At 41.5% G+C, this 18,682-nt stretch overlaps 1 long non-coding RNA gene across 1 annotated transcript; it reads left to right on the forward strand.

Moving 5' to 3' along the window:
• The first annotated feature begins 4,545 nt into the window (after positions 1–4,545).
• LOC128100533 (uncharacterized) lies at positions 4,546–17,237 on the forward strand. Its single transcript, XR_008214825.1, has 3 exons — positions 4,546–4,678; positions 6,624–6,707; positions 9,609–17,237. It is a non-coding gene; the product is annotated as an uncharacterized LOC128100533 (long non-coding RNA).
• The last annotated feature ends 1,445 nt before the right edge of the window (positions 17,238–18,682 follow it).

Raw genomic sequence — 18,682 nt, forward strand, 5'->3', positions numbered from 1 at the left:
TTCTGTGAAATCATTTGTACCTAACACCAAGGGCATTTCTGTTATCGTAATCACCAAAAAGTCAGAAGTGGAAAAGGATGCTGTGCTGGCTTGGGTCCTGCGTCTAGGGAACAAAGAAAGGACAAACAGACATGCACACATACAATGAAGCTATGACAAGGCAGGGTTCTGCTCAGGCTACCCTTACAACCAGGAATCTGGGTGTATGAGGTCAAGCACAGGGGGAGGAGTTAGCTAGCTAGTCTCTAAGCTGTCTCTTCAGGAGCAGGCTCAGTTTCCATGAACACGTATTCTCAGATTCCCCAGGAATGTTATGCCATTTCCATATGGGTAACAGCTTTGTGAAATTGTTCTATGGAGGGCTGGAGAGATGGCTCAGCAGTTAAGAACATCTGGCTGCTCTTCCAGAGGTCCTGAGTTCAATTCCCAGCAACCACATGGTGGCTCACAACCTTCTGTAATGGGATCTCATTCTGGTTTTCAGGCATACATGCAGACAGAACACTATATACATAATAAAATTAAATCTTTTTTAAAAAGAAAAAGAAGCTGGGTGGTGGTGGTGGCGGCGGCGGCGGCGGCGGCGGCGGCGGCGGCGCATGCCTTTAATCCATCACTCGGGAGGCAGAGGCAAGCCGATCTTTGTGAGTTCAAGGCCAGCCTGGTCTACAGAGGGAGATCCAGGAAAGGCACAAAGTTACACACAGAAAACCTGTCTCGAAAAAACAAAAATAAAAAATAAAAAAAGAAAAAATGTTCTCTGGAGCCATGTCTAACGACACATTCACTCAGGACTTCACTCACTCAGAACTCCCTCCCTTCCCTACGGAAGGGGAAGCTCAGATACAAACTGTGCCAAAGAGGCGAGAGTAGACTCCAGAGACGGTCCTCCTTTTATTTGTAATGTTTTCCAAAGGATTTCACAAGAAACCATGTGGTTTGTGAAGCTGTGGAAAACAGTTTGATGAGCACCAATAAGCTGATGTTTTGGCAAAGAAGTAAATATGTCACATCACTTCACATATTGCAAGGCCTGTCTCTTTAATTTATTTCATATGTATGAGTATTTTCCTACATGTATATATATTTACTGTGTGTGTTTGATGCCTATGGATGTCAGAGGAGGGTATTGCATTCCCTGGGACTTGAGTTATGAACAGTGTGAACAACTATATGGATGCTGAAACCAGAACCCAGGTCCTCTGCAAGAGCAGCAAGTGCTCCTAACCTCTGAGCCATCGCTTCAACCCTGCAAAGCTTTTTTAACTGTTTGTCAGACAAAGTTGCCACAATAAAACTTTGGGATGTTAACCTCATGTCAATAAACACTGGCCACACCTAGTTTGTGGGAGGAAATGGTTTATTTCAACTTAACAGCTTTCAATCCATCAAGAGACGTCGGGGCAGGAACTGAAGTAGAGATCCCAGAGGAGCACTGCTTGGGGTTCTCATCCCATGACTTGATCCTCTTTCTTTCTCTTCCTTCCTTCCTTCCTTCCTTCCTTCCTTCCTTCCTTCCTTCCTTTCTCTCTCTCTCTTTCTTCCTTTCTTTCTTTTGTTTGTTCTTTTTGAGACACAGTTTCTCAGTGTAACAGTACCAGCTGGAACTCACTCTGTAGACCAGGCTGGCCTCGAACTCAGAGATCCACCTGCCTCTGCCTCCCGAGTGCTGGGATTAAAGGTATGCACCACCACCACCTGGGTAATCTTGCTTTCTTATACAGCACCTCTTCCCAGGTGACTCTAGCTTATGTCAAGTTGACAAAATAACCATCACATCTAAAATTAATTTAAAATTTAAATAAATAGGACTGAGGATGTAGCTTGGTTGGGAGAGTGCTTGCTTAGCATGCACAAAGTTCTGGGTTCCATTCTTAGCGCTGTATAAAACCAGGCATGGTGGCACCCATCAGTAATTCCAGCATGGGAAGGGCAGAGAGGAGAATCAGAACTTCAAGATCATCTTTTAAAATTTATTTATGTGTATGAGTGCCTGTATACACATCTGTGCACCATGGTAGCCAGAAGAGGGTGTTGCAGATAGTTGTGAGCCACAATGTGGCTGCTGGGAATTGAACTGCCCTCTGAAAGAACAGACAGACAGTACACTAAACCTCTGAGCCATCTCTCCAGCCCCTCAAGGTCAGTTTTGCTACATGAGATCCAGTCTCCAAAAAAAGTGAATAAAGCCGGGCGGTGGTGGTGCACGCCTTTAATCCCAGCACTCGGGAGGCAGAGCCAGGCGGATCTCTGTGAGTTCGAGGCCAGCCTGGACTACCAAGTGAGTTCCAGGAAAGGCGCAAAGCTACACAGAGAAACCCTGTCTCGAAAAACCAAAAAAAAAAAAAAAAAGTGAATAAATAAGAGTATTCAATGGCATAGGCACAGTATTATTGATATTAATAATAGTATTCACATGGTTAAATTAGAAGAAAGTTAGTGGATGATAATTGAATACCATATAGTAAAAATGTAGAAGACTAGAGTTAATAATATTGGAGAAATCAATTTCAAGAATTACTTAGTACAGCGCTACAGTTATTAAGCTGGAGATGTGGCTCAGTGGTTAAGAGCACTGACTGCTCTTCCAGAGGACTAGGGTTCAATTCCCAGGACCCACATGGTGGCTTGCAACTGTCTATAACTACAGTTCCCGACAGCCTTGTGCAGGCATACACAGGCAAAACACCAATGCATTAAAAAAAAAAAAAAAAAAAAGACCATAGTTTTCTTCGGCCCAATTCTGAAAAGTAAAAACAAACTTAACCAAGTAAGTTGGGATTTAGACGGCAGAGGTGGGAGGATTGCTGAAGGTTTAAAGTATGTGTTGGAGAGATGGCTCAGCAGTTAAAGAGTTCTTGTTGCTCGTGCAGGGACCCAGGTATGATTTTCAGCACTTGACATGGTGATTCACAAGAATCTGTGACCCCAGATCATAGGCTCTGACACCCTTTTCTAACTTCCTCAGGCACCAAGCAAGCAAGTGGTACATGTGCATGCATATATGAAGGGAAAGCGTTCATTTACATAAAATAAATACTTACAAATATATTTAAAATAAAAGTAGATAAGAAACATGGATATGGGTATATTAAATAGAGGGCCGAGGCTAGAGCTCAGGTGAGTGCTTGCCTTACGTGCATGAAGGTCTACGTTTTCACTGCACACAAAAATCAGGCAGGAGTTACTGAACGTTACTGAACATTCCTCACCCCATATAAATAGGAAGGAAACAGCACTGTGCTACAGTGGTCATCTGACCCCCTGGTTAAGTGAGTTAAGGATGGACAAGACTATTTCTGCCTGTCCTCTGGGCTTCAGCTTAGCACAGGCCCCACTGCTTGAAATTGCCGTGTTCCTACTCAGTCCTGTACCTCACCATAGCCCTCCTTTGCAGCTCACCGTTCAGCTGACTTCAGTTTGCTATGGCTTTCTAACTGGGTTCAGTAATATCTAGGTAACTACAACGACTCTTTCCCATTTGTACCAACTCTGTCTGGATGCAGTAAAACAAACGTCTTTGAACATAGAGGTTTATGTAATCCTTTGTCGGTGGTCTGTAGCCTACATATATACATAGACACAATACTGTGTGAAGCATAATGATCTGATACACAGTTAACACTAGAAAAAGAACATGTGTTTGGGCTGAGGACATAGCCAGTATGGTGGATGACCTGCTACCTAGTGAATGAGGCCAGCCAGTACAAGGTCTTTGCCATCTGCCAGCTACAAAGGGAAATCAAGGCTACTTGTAAAGTTGCAGCTGATGAAGCAATGTAGCTTGTGAATTTATTATTATTCAGTAGATTCTGACATTGTGGAAATACACAACCATGTTTTGTCTGAACCCACAGAAAGTTCAGCCTAGGAATCTGGATTTTATAATTGGGCCAGATGATAAACCTGTTGTTTAGCAAGCACTGCTTACCCAGGAGAACTCTCGTCATAGCATGGAAGAGTAATGTAACGCTATTTGCCTTCCCTACCTCTCCTGGAACCATCGCTAAAGGATCTTTAAATCCTACAGTTGGAAGAAACAAAATTGCCATTAAACCTTTTCTCACTCAGCGGACAGGCCCTCAAAGGTGAGGAAAACTGCGCTCCTGTGTCGACCTTTAAACAGCAGGCTACGTTGAGGCTTTTAAGATTCTAAATGGGTCAAAATTTGAAGAACTGAAACCATGAAACTGTTCTTCTGGGTGTAATATTAGCCCGGGGATAAAAACCCTTTAGACCAAGACAGAAATTACTAGTAACTATTTATTTTAACGGTAGTTTAAAATAGTTATTCGGCCTTGCCACACTATCTTACTGGAAAATGAGACTGCCTCCGTGCGGACTTTTTTTTTTCCTCAAGTGAATTACAGTAACGACTTTCCTCTTTAACTTCAACCTGAGCATACAGCTCCAACAACAAAAAAAAATAGAACCAGAGAGGGAAAGCGTGCTGATTGATGTACCTTCCAGCCAATCAGCGACGGAAGGAGAGCGCGCGAGCAAGGTGCTATCCAATCAGCACTCAGAGGTGGGGCGGGACCTTTCGCGTCTCCGCCCCGGGGTTGGCGGCTCGGAGAAGGAGGAAAGATGGCGGAGTGAGGCGTTCCCCGGGCAGCTGGCCTCCGGGCCCGGGCGGGCCTCCCGCGAGAGGCAGAGTACTTGTGCGGGACCGTGTGAGGTGAGCCGAGAAGGCCGTCCGTTCACCGGGTGACGAGCAGCCGGTGGGGCGGCGTGGTACGGGACGGGATGGCGACGAGCCTAATGCGGGAGCCGGCGGGGCCTGGGCGGTACAGGGCTTTCCCTTGCCGCCGCGTCGGGTCGGCCCGCGCCGCCTCCTGGTATGTGGCCGCGGCGTCCTTCCGTTCCCGCGCTCCACGCCCTTCCCTGTGCCCTTCGCTTTGGCCGCTGTGTGCTTTAACCCAGCCCTCCACGATTGCACTCGCGCGGGCTGTGTCTGGAAGCCGCAGTGTTCATCGCCCACTTATTTCTCTAAGAATATCTATCTCCGCATTGTTTTTGACATCTGCAGTGACCTGTTACCGAAGGCGTCATCAGTTAAGGTAACAATGAGGCCTGTTGCAGCTCTGGGTGTTTGGTGTCCCCAGCGCGTTGACCTTGAGATGTGAGGTAACAGGCTCCCTCTGGTATTGCCCTCTGAGTGTGTGTATTACAGACAGGCCCTTCAGCCTTTACCTCTACTCGCACCTGCAAACTTTTATGACCATAGTAAGCAGCGTTGTCCTTGTGCGCCCTGATAATGTCCTTATGGCGCATTCATTTCGGCTGACAGTGAAAGTCACCGTTGTTGAAATCTTACCCAGAATTAAGGGGAACGGTTTACGATGCTTTTTTTTAAAAAAAAAAATTATAAATTTTTAAGAACTATAGTTTTGGAAATAATGTTAGAATATTATTTGGAGTGACTACAAAGTATTAGTACTGTAAGATATTTGTATTCGGTTCTTATTTCATTTTATGGGGCATCTCTGTAATTTGGGGCCCCTTTATTGACTCTCAGTTAAATTCAACATAGGTTTGTGCTTCTGATTTCAGGATTGGTGAGGCATATGCTGGGTGTGTTGGTGCAGAGGCCTGGAATGTGTGTGTGTGTGTGTGTGTGTGTGTGTGTGTGTGTGTGTGTGTGTGCACAGTTACACTTTTTTCCCCTCCAGAAAGACTCCACGGTATCATAAATTATTTTTTTTAAATAAGCCCTTCCACTCTTTTTAAAGATCTATTTATTTTTATTTTATGTACATTGGTGTTTTGCCTGCATGTATGTCTGTGAAGGTGCCAGATCCCCTGGAACTGGAATTACAGACAGTTGTGAGCTGCCATGTGGGTGCTGGGAACTGAACTCTGGTCCTCTGGAAGAGCAGTCAGTCCTCTTAACCACTGAGCCAACTCTCCAGCCCCCTAGTATCATAAATTCTAAGTGTTGGACAAAAGCTTCAGAACTACTTCTCCAAAAATGTTGATGTTTTTAAACATTAGTTCCACTGTAGGTAGACAGAGTGACTTTATGGTTATTCTTTTTTTCTTTTCTTTTCTTTCGAGACAGGATTTCTCTGTAGTTTTGGTGCCTGTCCTGGATCTCACTCTGTAGACCAGGCTGGCTTCGAACTCACAGAGATCCTCCTGGCTCTGCCTCCCAAATCCTGGGAAGAAAGGCATGCGCCACCACCTCCCGGCTGGTTATTCTTTTAGAATACTTATGAGAGTGTATTTTTCTTAGAATGGTTGTATAGGAATACTTGTAGTATTAGTAATGGCTATGTATATCCTTGCTTAGGTGGTTTGAATAAGAATGGCCCCACATTGACTCATGGTTGAATACTTGGTCCCAAGTTAGTGGAACTGTTTGGGAAGGATTAGGTCTTAGAGGTATGTATCACTAGGGTCAGGCTTTGAGGGGCCAAAAGACCCAGAGTCATTCCTGTTGAGTCTCTCTGCCTCCTATTTGCTGTGAGAGATGTGAGCTCACTGTTCCTACCACCATGCTTTTGCTCTGCCGTCATGGACTCTGACCCTCTGAAACTATAAGCTCACTTAAATGATGGTGTCTTATCACAGCAATAGAAAAGAAGCTATGATACTTACCTTTCTGTTCTTTTGATTTTCAGGAACCTTAGCACACAGGATGAATATTTTCGTGACCTTAGGTGCTTTTATATTCAGCTCAGAATTCTGAACTCAGGACTTGGCAAGTAAGTAGTAATGGGATAATCATTCCAAATACTGTTATAGCAATAGAATTAAAACACTAAACAGTTAACTTCAGCAGCAGATAAATATAAAAATGACTACAAGCCAGACACCATGGCACATATTTATTCTCAGCACTTGGGATTTGGGAAATTGAGGTGAGAATTGAGTTTGAAACTAATCTGGGCTACATAGTAAGACATTTGTTGTAATAAATAAAACCCAAAGACCACTGGGCAGTGGTGTGCACCTTTAATCCCAGCACTTGGGAAGCAGAGGCAGAGGCAGGCAATCTCTGAGTTCGAGACCAGCCTGGTCTACAGAATGAGTTCCAGAGCAGCCAGGGGTACACAGAGAAACCCTGTCTCAACAAAAAAAAAAAAAAAAAAAAAAGAGGGCTGGAGAGGTGGCTCAGAGGTTAAGAGCACTGGCTGCTTTTCCAGAGGTCCCGAGTTCAATTCCCAACAATCCCAACAACCACATGGTGGCTCACAACCATCTGTAATGAGATCTGATGCCTTCTTCTGGCTTGCAGGCATATATGCAGGCAGAACACTGTATATATAATCAATCAATCAGTCTTTTAAAAAAAAAGGCTTTAAAAAAACAAAACCAAAAGACCAAGTCATTGATAATTATTATCTATCATGTGTGTTTGTGTGTGTGTGTGTTTGTACAAACTTGCACATAGGCTCGTATGACCACACTACTGGCTTCTAATATATATATATATATATATATATATATATATCTCCCCCCCCAGAGCTGAGGACCAAACCCAGGGCCTTGCGCTTGCTAGGCAAGCGCTCTACCACTGAGCTAAATCCCCAACCCCCCTATTTTATATTTTAACCAAAGCAGATACAGTAAGATGATAAATCATTTACCCAACCAATAATTTCATTTCGTACAGAAAACGTTCATATTTAATTAAATTGAAAAATATAAACTGATTAAAAAATAAGTGTAGCTAGGCATCATTTGTGTGTGCGTGTATATATGTTAGAGTGTGCTGTGGAGTTTAGGAGTTGATGTCAAGTGTCTTCATCGTATTCTCCCCACCTTATTTTTTAGATAGTTTTCTCATTAAACCTGGAGCTGACCAGTTTTGGTTAGACCAGCTGGTTAGTTAGCCCCAGAGATCTTCCCATCTCCTTCCCAGCACTGGGATTATGCTCATGTGCTGTTCCGTGAAGCTGGGATCCAAACTCATTTGAACAACAGGCACTTTACCAAATAAGCCATGTTCTCAGCACCCACTTCAGTTCTATTATTTTTATTTTGAGGTAATAAGGATCGAAACCAGGACATTAGTGGCACATGCCTTTGGTCCCAGCACTGGGTAAGCAGAGGCAGGCCATTCTCTTGGGTTCAAGGCCTCTGCTCTACACAGAGTTAGAGAAGGTTATACAGTGAGACACAACAATTCAGTAGCCGGACGGTGGTGACGCACGCCTGTAATCCCAGAGCCAGGCGGATCTCTCTGAGTTCGAGGCCAGCCTGGTCTACAGAGTGAGATCCAGGACAGGCACCAAAACTACACGGAGAAACCCTGTCTCAAAAAAAAAAACCAAAAAAAGAAAAAAAAATCAGTAATTAAAAGGCTGAAGTGGGAGAATTGGGAATTCAAGGCCAGGCTGGCTGACACAGACAGACCCTATCATAATACAACCAATCAGCTAGCCAACAAAGACCATTGTAGGGCCTAGAGAGTTGCCTCAATAGTTAAAAGCATTGGCTGTTCTTTCAGGGACCTCCAGATTCGGCTCCTAGCACCCAAATGACACCCAACACCCTCTTCTGACATGATGGGCATCAGGCATGTATGTAGTGTAAATACATGCAGGAAAACACTCATACATAAATAAATATTATTAATCAAATAAACAAAGAACTGAAGACTAGAGTTGATGGCTTGCTTAGGATGCAAGGTCCTGGGTTTTTGTTTTTTCGGTGGTTTTTGTTGTTTGTTTTTTTTTGTTTGTTTGTTTGTTTTTGGTTTTTGGTTTTTTCAAGACAATTTTTCTCTTTGTAGCCCTTGCTGTCCAGGAATTTGCCATGTAGACCAGGTTGACTTAAATATGTGGTGATCCTCTTGCTTCTGCCTCTCAGGCGCTAGGATTATAGGCTTATGCCACTATAATCTGCTGAAATGGTGTTTAATGGATGCAGGATTTTACTTTTACTTTTATTATTATTTTAAACTATTCTATGGTTTGAACCCAGGGCTTACCTTATGCTACAAAAGCACTCTATCAGTTTGGTACTGGTGATGCACACCACACCTTTAATCCTAGCACTTAAGAGGTAGAGACAGGTGGATCTCTGTGAGTTTGAGGCTACCCTGGTCTACAGAGCTAGTTCCAGGACAGCCAAGGCTACCCAGAGAAACCCTGTCTTGAAAAACCAAAAACAAAACAACAAAACCACACACTTTATCATTGAGTTATGACTTGTGCTGCCCAAGAGTATTTTTGTTTGTTTTAATTAAACATTTTTTTTTTTTTTTGGATTTACCTTATGTGTATGAATGTTTTCCCCACGTGTGTGTGCCCTGTTTTAATTCACCTCCTGGATGTTGGGAACTGAACTAGGGTCCTCTGCAAGCACAAGTGTTCTTAACTGCTGAGCCATCTCCAGCCTCATGAGGTTTCATTTTAAGGAATAGAAAAGATGTCATTAGTTTATGGCATGGTCTCACTACCTATCTCAGCCTGGCTTTGAACTCTGTAATCCCTGTGCCTGAGCCTCAGTACTGCAAGCTGCAAGTGAACACAGCACACCTAACTAAAATATTCGTGTGTGCATGTGTGTGTGTGTTTTAAATACTGATTTTAAACCTAAGTTTACGTAGGAGTCCCTGTCCTAATCTTCCTATTTGAAATTTGATGTTTTTTTTCCAGGAATGTCTGTGTTGTCTTCTCAGTGGGGCGTCCTGGTTCTTTGATCCAGCTGCTTCCCCTGGTGAAATTCGGGTGTCTTGTCTACACACACCTCCATGGTTTGGAATGGAGAGACTACCTGCCTGCCTTTCCTTAATGCCACCTCACTCAGCAGAAAGGAGTCTGGGATGCAGCTGTCCTGCTGAGTTCAGGAGAAACCAACTGGCCTGAAGCTTCTGCTGCAGTTCTTCATAAGAAAGACACCATTTGCAAGTGGAAGGAAGGTGTTTAATTGGAAATAGGTGCTTAGGTTGTGCATCGTGAATTCTTCCTTTTAAAAGCTCCAAACAACAAAACTAAACAAATGCCAAGTGTGGGTGACTTCAGGTTTCATTTTGTTTTGTTTTGTTTTTAAGTCTGCCAGTTTTAACACTATTATAAGCACAGTTGAGACTGCAGTGGTAAATTCCAAATATTCATTATAATTGGAGGTGAAAGAAACATCATCTAATTCCTAGCTCACCCTTTGACAGAATTTCCTGGACAAAAACAAGCCTCTGTTATGATAAAAGCAAAAGGCAGAATACCAAGGTTGCTTTCCTATGGGGGTGAAACCATTGCAGTGTGTGTATGTGCAGAGTCACATTTTTATGTGTATAAATCCACATTTTCTAACAGGATTTTTCTCTTGGAGAAGAAAGCTGTCATTTATGAGAAGGCTTCAGACAATTTGATGGTCTTAAGTGTTTGAGCTTTGTCTATTTTGTTTTGCTTTTTTCATCCTTCTCAGGAAGGACCAGCTAGGCCTGTGGCTAGTTGGGAGTGGAAAGAGAACAGGCTGGGGTGATGCTTGCCTCGTCTGAGGCAGGAAGATCAGAAGTTCGGGTCCAGCTTTGGCCACATGGTGAGACTGTCTCAAAAACAGCAGAAAAGAAAAGAAAAATGAGCCCAGTAACACCACTTTTGTTTTCTGAGATTATATTCTTTTTTGTGGAATCCCATGTAGCACATGAGACTTCGGTTTTCCATGTGGCTGTGGCTGAAGGAAAGTGACATGTGTGATATGTGATGGACCCTATGGTATAACTCGCCTTCCACTTTGAACATACAGTAGTGAAGGAAAAAATAACTCTAAGGGGGCGTGTAAATCCTCTTCTGAGAAAAAGAAGTCGCGATGTCTAATGTAGCAGCATCTGACTTTTTAGATTTTTACATTATGTAGTTGCATTTGTTATAAAAGCATAAATAACCTTCATCCCAAGATGGGTACTTGGACATTTATTTTTCTAGGTGATAATGTAATGTAAGGCTGAAATTCTGGGACTCAGGTAAATTTTCCCAGTTTGAATTGAACTTTCTTACCAGAGAATGGATCTCAGAAGCAATGTTCCCAGTCCTGTGGTCGGTTCACTATATTCTTGGAAGAAATTCAGGATCTGAACAAAACTTCAAATAAGAAAAGCGGGTCAAATAAGAAGTGTGGACCTTGTTCCAAGTCACTGTAGATTTAGAGGAAATTCAGGTTCAGGGTTGGGAAGACCTTGAGAAAACTAGTTCCAATAAGAAATGATATGTGTTCATTTTTCCTTTAACAATTATGAGGAACCATCATGAAAACCTCTCTTTGCTTCCAAATCAACAGAAGTCTATTTTATGGGATGCCAGGCTTTTACAAGGGAGTGAACTGTTGTTTTCAATAGTTGCCAATAGAGAAGGAATTTTAAGGTTGCTAGAGTTAGGAACAGGTGCTGTTGGAGCTGATTTCTGGAACCATTTCCCAGTGCTGTGAATTTGAGTCATAGAAATGATCAAAATTAGGAAATGTTGAACATCCTAATGGTTATTCAGATTGGGCAACAAATTTGAATTTATACAAAAGCTTTTTTTATAAAGTACTTATTATAAATAACCTTTTAATGAGAGCAAATAATGATAAAACACTAGAGAAATACAGAGTGAAAGGTAACCTGAATTGCTGGGCTTGGTAGCCCACACCTGTAACCACAGCATTTTGGAGGCTGAGACAGGATGATTGGCCACAAGATCAAGGCCAGCCTGAATGACAGACCCTGTCTCAAAATGAAACAAAAATATAACCCAATTTTTTCTCTTTAAGTACCCCAGCCACTTATATTTTCATTTAAAAGACAATGGAACTAGCTGGTGACCGAGCATCTCATAGATGCCTTTGGGCAACTTTATGGGATATGGCCCTCGGGCAGGGCTGTCAACACCAAGGAGGTGCCATCTTTTGCTCCAGATGCTTCAGGTTTGTAGCTTAAACCTTCAGGTGTTGAGTGTGCTTTATCAAAGATGCTCCTGTGTCCTGCATTGTTAGCACCAGATGGCATTTCACACCTGGGGACATGCCAGTTGTGGTTGCCTGGTGTGCGGTACATTTCCATTTCATAGTCTTGCTTGGGTTTTCTTACTAGAGCAAAAACTACCATTTTAGAGCTGTGCTTCCAACTGTAGCCGGGACTCCTCCCTTCTCCATGTAAGCTGGCAGTTTTTCTTTTGGAGTTACTAAACAAAAACGGGATATGTGCAATATAAATATATATATATGTATATTTTAATACTTGTGGACAAGTGTTACAAGTTGTTTAAGAACAACAAAATCACCAATGTCTTCCATTTTGAGATGTGTATAGTTTTGTAAGCAGTAGTGCTTGGTAGCATATTGTAGTGCCATGTTAGGGGTTAGTGCATGAATTTAGTATAATTTTAAACTTCAGGATGAAATATTGATAATAACTAGTAGTGTAAAAAGAGTGGAAAATCCTTGACCTTTACTTTTTTCGTGTATGAATCTGTGATATTCTCCCTGGGGATAGGAGATAAAGGCCAAAACAACTAATGTCTGAACAGAAATGTGGGTTCACATTGAGAAACATTGTGCTTAGGGAAATGTTAGCCTTTCACAAGGTAGCTAGAAATAACTGCCTTTGCAGCTTTTCAGTCCTCAAAGCAAGGCCTCATTTCATGATTAAGTCTTGCTCTCTTAGTTTGAAGCTAGCTTGTTCTTACATTGTCTGTATTATATGTCTTGGGTTCATTTTCCCTATTTGTGTCCAGAGAATTATTTTCTATTTTGCATGTCTGAGATGCTATGCTAATTGCTTTGGAATGTTTAACCTGTGGCCATTTCCTTTCCTGTTTGCAGCATGTGTTAATTGCAGAACCTTGTCAGCAGTTTGGAGTATCCTGTACTCTAGGCTTTTTTCTACTTTCCTTATGGAAATAAAGTAGTTGCTTTGTTTTAAAAAAGAAAGTTTCTAGTAAAGTGGAATTCCTACCTCTAAAAGCTGCCTAGGAAACTTGGAAGGAACAGTTTTCTGGAGTGTTGTAGGTTGTGTTTTGTTTTGTTTTAATTATAGAATTAGAGCCTGCCAGGTGTGGTGGTGCATTCCTACAATCCCAGCATTTGGGAAGCTGAGGCAGGAGGATCAGGGGTTCAAGGTTATCCTTTGCTGTATAGTGAATTGGAGGTTAACCTGAGCTACATGAGATCCTGTCTCAGAAAACCAAAAGAAAAGAGAGTCTAGGACTTATTAACATGCATTATATTAGTATGATAATGTAAAACTGTTTTTAATGTGACTTTTTTTTCCCACACAGACTAGGTATGAGTCTAGTAAGGGACCCAGGAATAGATCCCCGTAGAATATCAAGTAGGTGGCTAGCGCCTGGGAGAATCTGCTTCTGAAAAGCATTTCAATTTAAGAAACAAAGGAAATATTAAAAAAACTTGAAAAAGTAATGCATATAAAGTAGCACAGTATATAGGAAAGGATATTTCCTATTGCAAAAAATAAAAGCCATAAATGAACTAAAAATGTTGAGGAGGTGGAATTTAGTAGCAATAACAGTTTCTCATGTATAGTAATTTGTGTTCACAGAGGTGTATGGTTGAGTACTTACTATTTGAATTTGTGGACCTCTGCAGTCTCACAGAGTCCACAAAAGGAAAATACATCCGAAGTTAAAAAGCATTTAAAACTATGAATGTATATGAATATATCTGCGTGAAAAATACCAACTTTCATATATGTGTTAAAGACCCTATTTTGTTTCCCTAGAGTTTACAGCTGTTGAAATCTTTCTAGTGCTTAATCTGGAAACAAATGTACTTCTACAGTCCCAGTGAAGCCAACATGTAGGGGGTCTTGCTTAAATTGTTTCTGTTAGTAGTTATTTACTGTGTAGAATGATGTATGCTTTGTAACCTTTGTTCATTGGCTTCCTGGCTACTTTTCCAAAAGGAAAAGGTTGTTTTTGTGTGTGATTGGTGTGTCCGAGGAAGCGGGGGAGCCTCAAGAACTTGCTGGCTTTTCCTTGTACTTAGGATGAAGAAAGTTAGGAATTAAAGGTAAACAAAATGACTGGGCAGTACCCAGGCTGGGGGTTGTCTGTATGTCTGATACATGTATGTAATGAAGCTTATGGCCTGTGTGTGACTGCATAGTTTTTAACAAGGAGAACCCAGCAAACTCATTCCTTTCTTGATCTGAGGAATCACACAGCTCACATCAAGATACAATGTGGAACTGGGGTGATTCCTCACTTCCTTTACCTCATGTCCATCGTAGCTACTTGAACAGTGAAAAGATCTAGGTCTGTGTTCCTTTGTTTTCCCAGGGGAAAAAAGTTAAAGAGTAGTTTTGTAGATCTCAGACTCTCTCTTGAATTATTTTATTACAAGCCTAAGGGGAGGGGAAAGGCTATACTGAGTATAGTTCCTCTTTAAATGTCCTGTCCTGTCCACGTTAGGTTTTGGGACAACCAAGCAATATTCAGACACCTGCATGATCATGGAGACATGGCTAATTTAATTACATCAGAAATTACCCTTAACGGCCATGTTTATGGTTCTAAGTGTAAAACTGCTACAAGATTTTGTGGTCTCAAAAGTATGTAGGTAATTAGTATTCGGTCTTTCTGTAGTCTCTTGTTCACTCTTTATGTACCTGTGATATGCAAAATATGAAGAGACCCCCTAGCCTTCAGGAGTTTACATTCTCATGGTGCTGTAGATGCAAGCAAACTGTCTCTAGTTTATTTAGAACATTGCTTGGCTATTATACCATTTTGGAAGAACCCCTTGGCCAAGAGTTTTAAAATGCAGAGGGCTATGCTAAATTTCAGGGCATTACTGCTTGAGTTTACATTGTTGTAGCTCTGCTCCTTACCTTTCCCCAGGGAGCTGTTCATTAATGTGAATCAGAAAAGAAACCATTCTGCCTAAGTATCCTACCACCCCTACAGCTCTCAGTAAGTGACCCAGAAAACTTACTGCTCCCTGAAGACAGTCACCTCAGTTCCTTTTTCCCAGGGCTTTCAACTTATTCTTTATCCTCAAAGGGCCAGGATTTCTAGCTAAGCCTTTTAGAACTAAACAGAAGTCTTCGGTTTAGCCTTTTTGTATATGACTTGTTTCTGTTTTGAGGCAGCATTGTAGTAGATAAGTGTACCTGACTGCATCTCTAAGGAATTTGACTGACAATATTCAGTTGAATTTGCATGTATCATTGCTTTTCCCACAGTTCTGAATCAAAGGGTTTGCATGTTTATTAAAACCAGGCCTGGTTGAAAATGTAAGCAATAGTAGCAGGCCCATAACTGATTCTAGAATGCTAACATTTTAATGCATGGTTGAATTTCCATTATTAGGTAGTTACTAGTAATTTTCTATATGTATTTATCAATAATGAAGCAATAGATACTTGAACCAATAGCTTGGTTTTATTGTTTGAATTATTTTTGTTTTCTAATTAAAGATTGTCTTACTTCCATTGAAAAATGGGAAGTACAAGATAAATAAGGGGCAACCACAAGACATTCAAACTGTTAGGAATACAGCAAGCAATGCTTGCTCTGTTTCCTAGCTATATTTATTCCCAAGCATGTTTGCAAATACAAGATAAACTAAGCATGTTGAATACGCTGCTATAACAGAATGGTGCAGGGTTCCAGAAGAGTCGGGACATAGACTAAGTAGGGTCATCTTACTTCAGAAATAAGTGTTCAGTTTGCAAAACAACCAGCTATGGGACTTGCTCGATTAGGTTTATGTAGACTAAGTTTGGGATTTCTTAAAACTATAGATTAAGCCAGATGCATGCTCTGCGGTCCCTGAATAGGCAGAAGCCAGCCTTAGTGCCATAGCTAGACTCCTTTGCAGGAGACAAATTAGTATCTTGGAGGTGTATAGCATCAGTGTGCACATACTTCGGTTTTTCAGTAATAAGGCATCTGATCTGGAAGGTACTGATACAGACCATCTGTAAGGGACCCAGCACTAAGAGTCTCTGCAGAGTTACAGAAGTACTGCCGTTGCTGTTTTGATTGCACTTGTTGCTGCATTTACAGCCATTGAGCTACAGTTTCACTCTAGATGAGATGGTCAAAGTGTGGATCTTGCCTAAAACTTTTGATTCCTGATAGACAGGAAAAGTTTCTCTTCTTCCAAAAAAGATGTGTATTTGGGTGAACAAAGATGGTGAAAGGAGCAGAAGTGTCATCTAACGGCAGAGCATTTAGCTGAGAAAAGGGTTCAGTTGCCAGCACTACCAAAACTCATGGTGGAAGCTAAGAACCGCTTAGACTTCTTGACTTGGAAATGATCCAAGCAACAAATAGTTTTGACAAATAATGAAAAGTATTTATAATGTGTGAAAGACCTAAATAGAACTCAGATAAAACTGTTTCACTGGGTTTAATCCAATTTACCTGTTACATGATGGAAAACTAGTTTGAGATTGATTTTAACCTTTTCTGTGGAGCTTTGCTATGGACGTCACCTAGAATGGTAACTTCCATCGTTCAGAACTGAATTAGAGTTGTCAGTGTGGTGTTTGCTTCTGACTGAAATACAGGAATGGAGGTGTGTGATGTATCCCAAATAGAAATGTTCTTTGCATCTTACTGATGATACATATGCTAGCCTAGAAAGATGTAAGGTCAGAGTTCTTTCTTCTAACACTCTCTTCCTAATAGTCCACTAAAGTCAATTAAAACAGACCACACAGGAAAATTAAATGTATATTTGGTAGAGCTCAGACTTATAAACACCTTCAAAGTCAGAATATACTTACGATTACTGATATTTTCTAAACATTCTGACACCTTTGGTAATGGTGTGCTGTGTCCTTAATTTAAATGTACTTTTTTTTTTTTTTTTTTTTGGCTTGGGATATAGCTCTTGGAGAACACTTAGGCCCTGGGGCCAGTCCTCAGCACTGACACCCCATCCCAAGGATCAAACAGATATTCTTTCTGCCAGCATGTTATCAGTCTTTAAACATTACTAGTCTGGGCATTAACCTTAACCCACCCATTCCTGTAATGAAAAGGATTACGAATATTCAAGGAATCTCCCTGACAGTGGAGTGACATCTACCCTTCAAGCACAGGTGTTGCTGTTTGCTTGCTCTTCCGTGTTATCTTCCATTGCGCCATTGATGTATACAAGGTGATGTAAAAGAGCTTCACTGAATGTTTGAAGCACTACAAAAGGCAGCTTCTTAATCTATGCATCTTTGGGAGTTTTGAAGACATTTGACTCCTTGGAAAAGGAACTGTTTTGAGAGTTTGAAACTGCACCTGTATGTGTATGTTTTTAGCAATAAAGCATGAGCTGAGAATGCACTGAAATTTCATTGTGTGCTGTTACTTTGAAATGGGTAATTTCAGATAATGTTGTAAGTTACAATGGGAAAAGAGGCCTTTCCATGGGCCCTTGTTGAAGTGGGCTTTAGGTGTCTTTCTGTTATCATTTAAGGGATAGGGTTGAGACAAGGTCACCTTGGCTGGCTTTGAACTCAGATCCCTGCCTCTGCCTTTTGAGTGCAGGATTAAAGGTGTATATCACCACCTCAGTTTTTATTTTTATTTTTTTCTGGGTTTCTTAATACCTTAGTTGTGGTGGTTTCTGGTCTGTGTTGCCCAGTGGTAACATAACCATCTGAAGAGAAGGACCATCACATTTTAATTTATTTCCCTTTTAGGGACCACCTTATGTTTCATCTCCATAAATCCTTTGTTGTGGGATAATCTTTTTGTACACTGTGACGATGTATCTCTGCTAAGGCACCTTCTAATTGGTTTAATAAAGATCTGAATGGCCAATAGCTAGGCAGGAGAGGATAGGTAGGATTTCGGGGTGGGGAGGGGGCAGAATTCCAGGAAGAATCAGGCCGAGATTCGCCAGCCAGAATTAGAAGAAGTCAGACGTAACTGAGGAGAGGTAATGAGGCACGTGGCAGAAAATAGATTAAAAGGGTTAAGTTACAAGAGTTAGTTGAGAACAAGCCTAAGCTAAGGCCAAGTTTTCATAGTAAGTCTCTGTGTCATTATTTAGGAACTGGAGGTCCAAAGAAAGACCTGTTATAATCCTTAGCTTCTGTTAAGATTCTAAACAGAAGGATAAAACTATTCATTCCACTAAGTTCTTCCCATGAGAAATGTTGAAGTTGGTTTTATTCTTCAGCTAAGACAGCAAAAGAGGCAACTTACACGTTAAACTTGCCTGTAAGAACAGTGCCGGACCAAGATCCCACAGGTATAGGGCAGAGGGCTACCAGGGACTGTGGTTTGAAGTAAGACTGTTTCTTAGGGTTGATCTTTGCTGTCAGATGGTAAAGTTCCAGATCCTGAGACAAATTAATGACAGCAGTATACCAAGCACTCACTGTACCACTGTCCTCCAGCATCCTTATTTCTGCTCCTGCAGCCCTATGGGTGCTCCTTTGCTTGTACCTCTTTCTGCTCAGGCTGTGCATTTGCTGCTTCTCCATTTACTCCATGTTCCTGTTACATGAATTTGTACAAGGAGGATGATGCTAAGGCCCAGAGCAAAAGTCATTTATAAGATGCACTGATTTTGTTATTTAACAAGGTGTGTGTATGTGTGTGGGGGGTTGTTTTTTTTGAGACAGGGTTTCTCTATATGGTTCCAGCTGTCCTGGAACTTGCTCTGTAAACCAGCCTGGCCATGAACTCACTGAGATCCCGCCCACCTATGCCTCCCAAGTGCTGGGATTAAAGGCGTGTGCCACCACTGCCCAGCACTAGCTTTTTTTAAAGAAAGATTA

The sequence above is a fragment of the Peromyscus californicus genome, unplaced genomic scaffold (genome assembly GCF_007827085.1).
Source record: "Peromyscus californicus insignis strain IS unplaced genomic scaffold, ASM782708v3 Scaffold_7__1_contigs__length_154581171, whole genome shotgun sequence".
Classification (NCBI taxonomy): domain Eukaryota; kingdom Metazoa; phylum Chordata; class Mammalia; order Rodentia; family Cricetidae; genus Peromyscus; species Peromyscus californicus.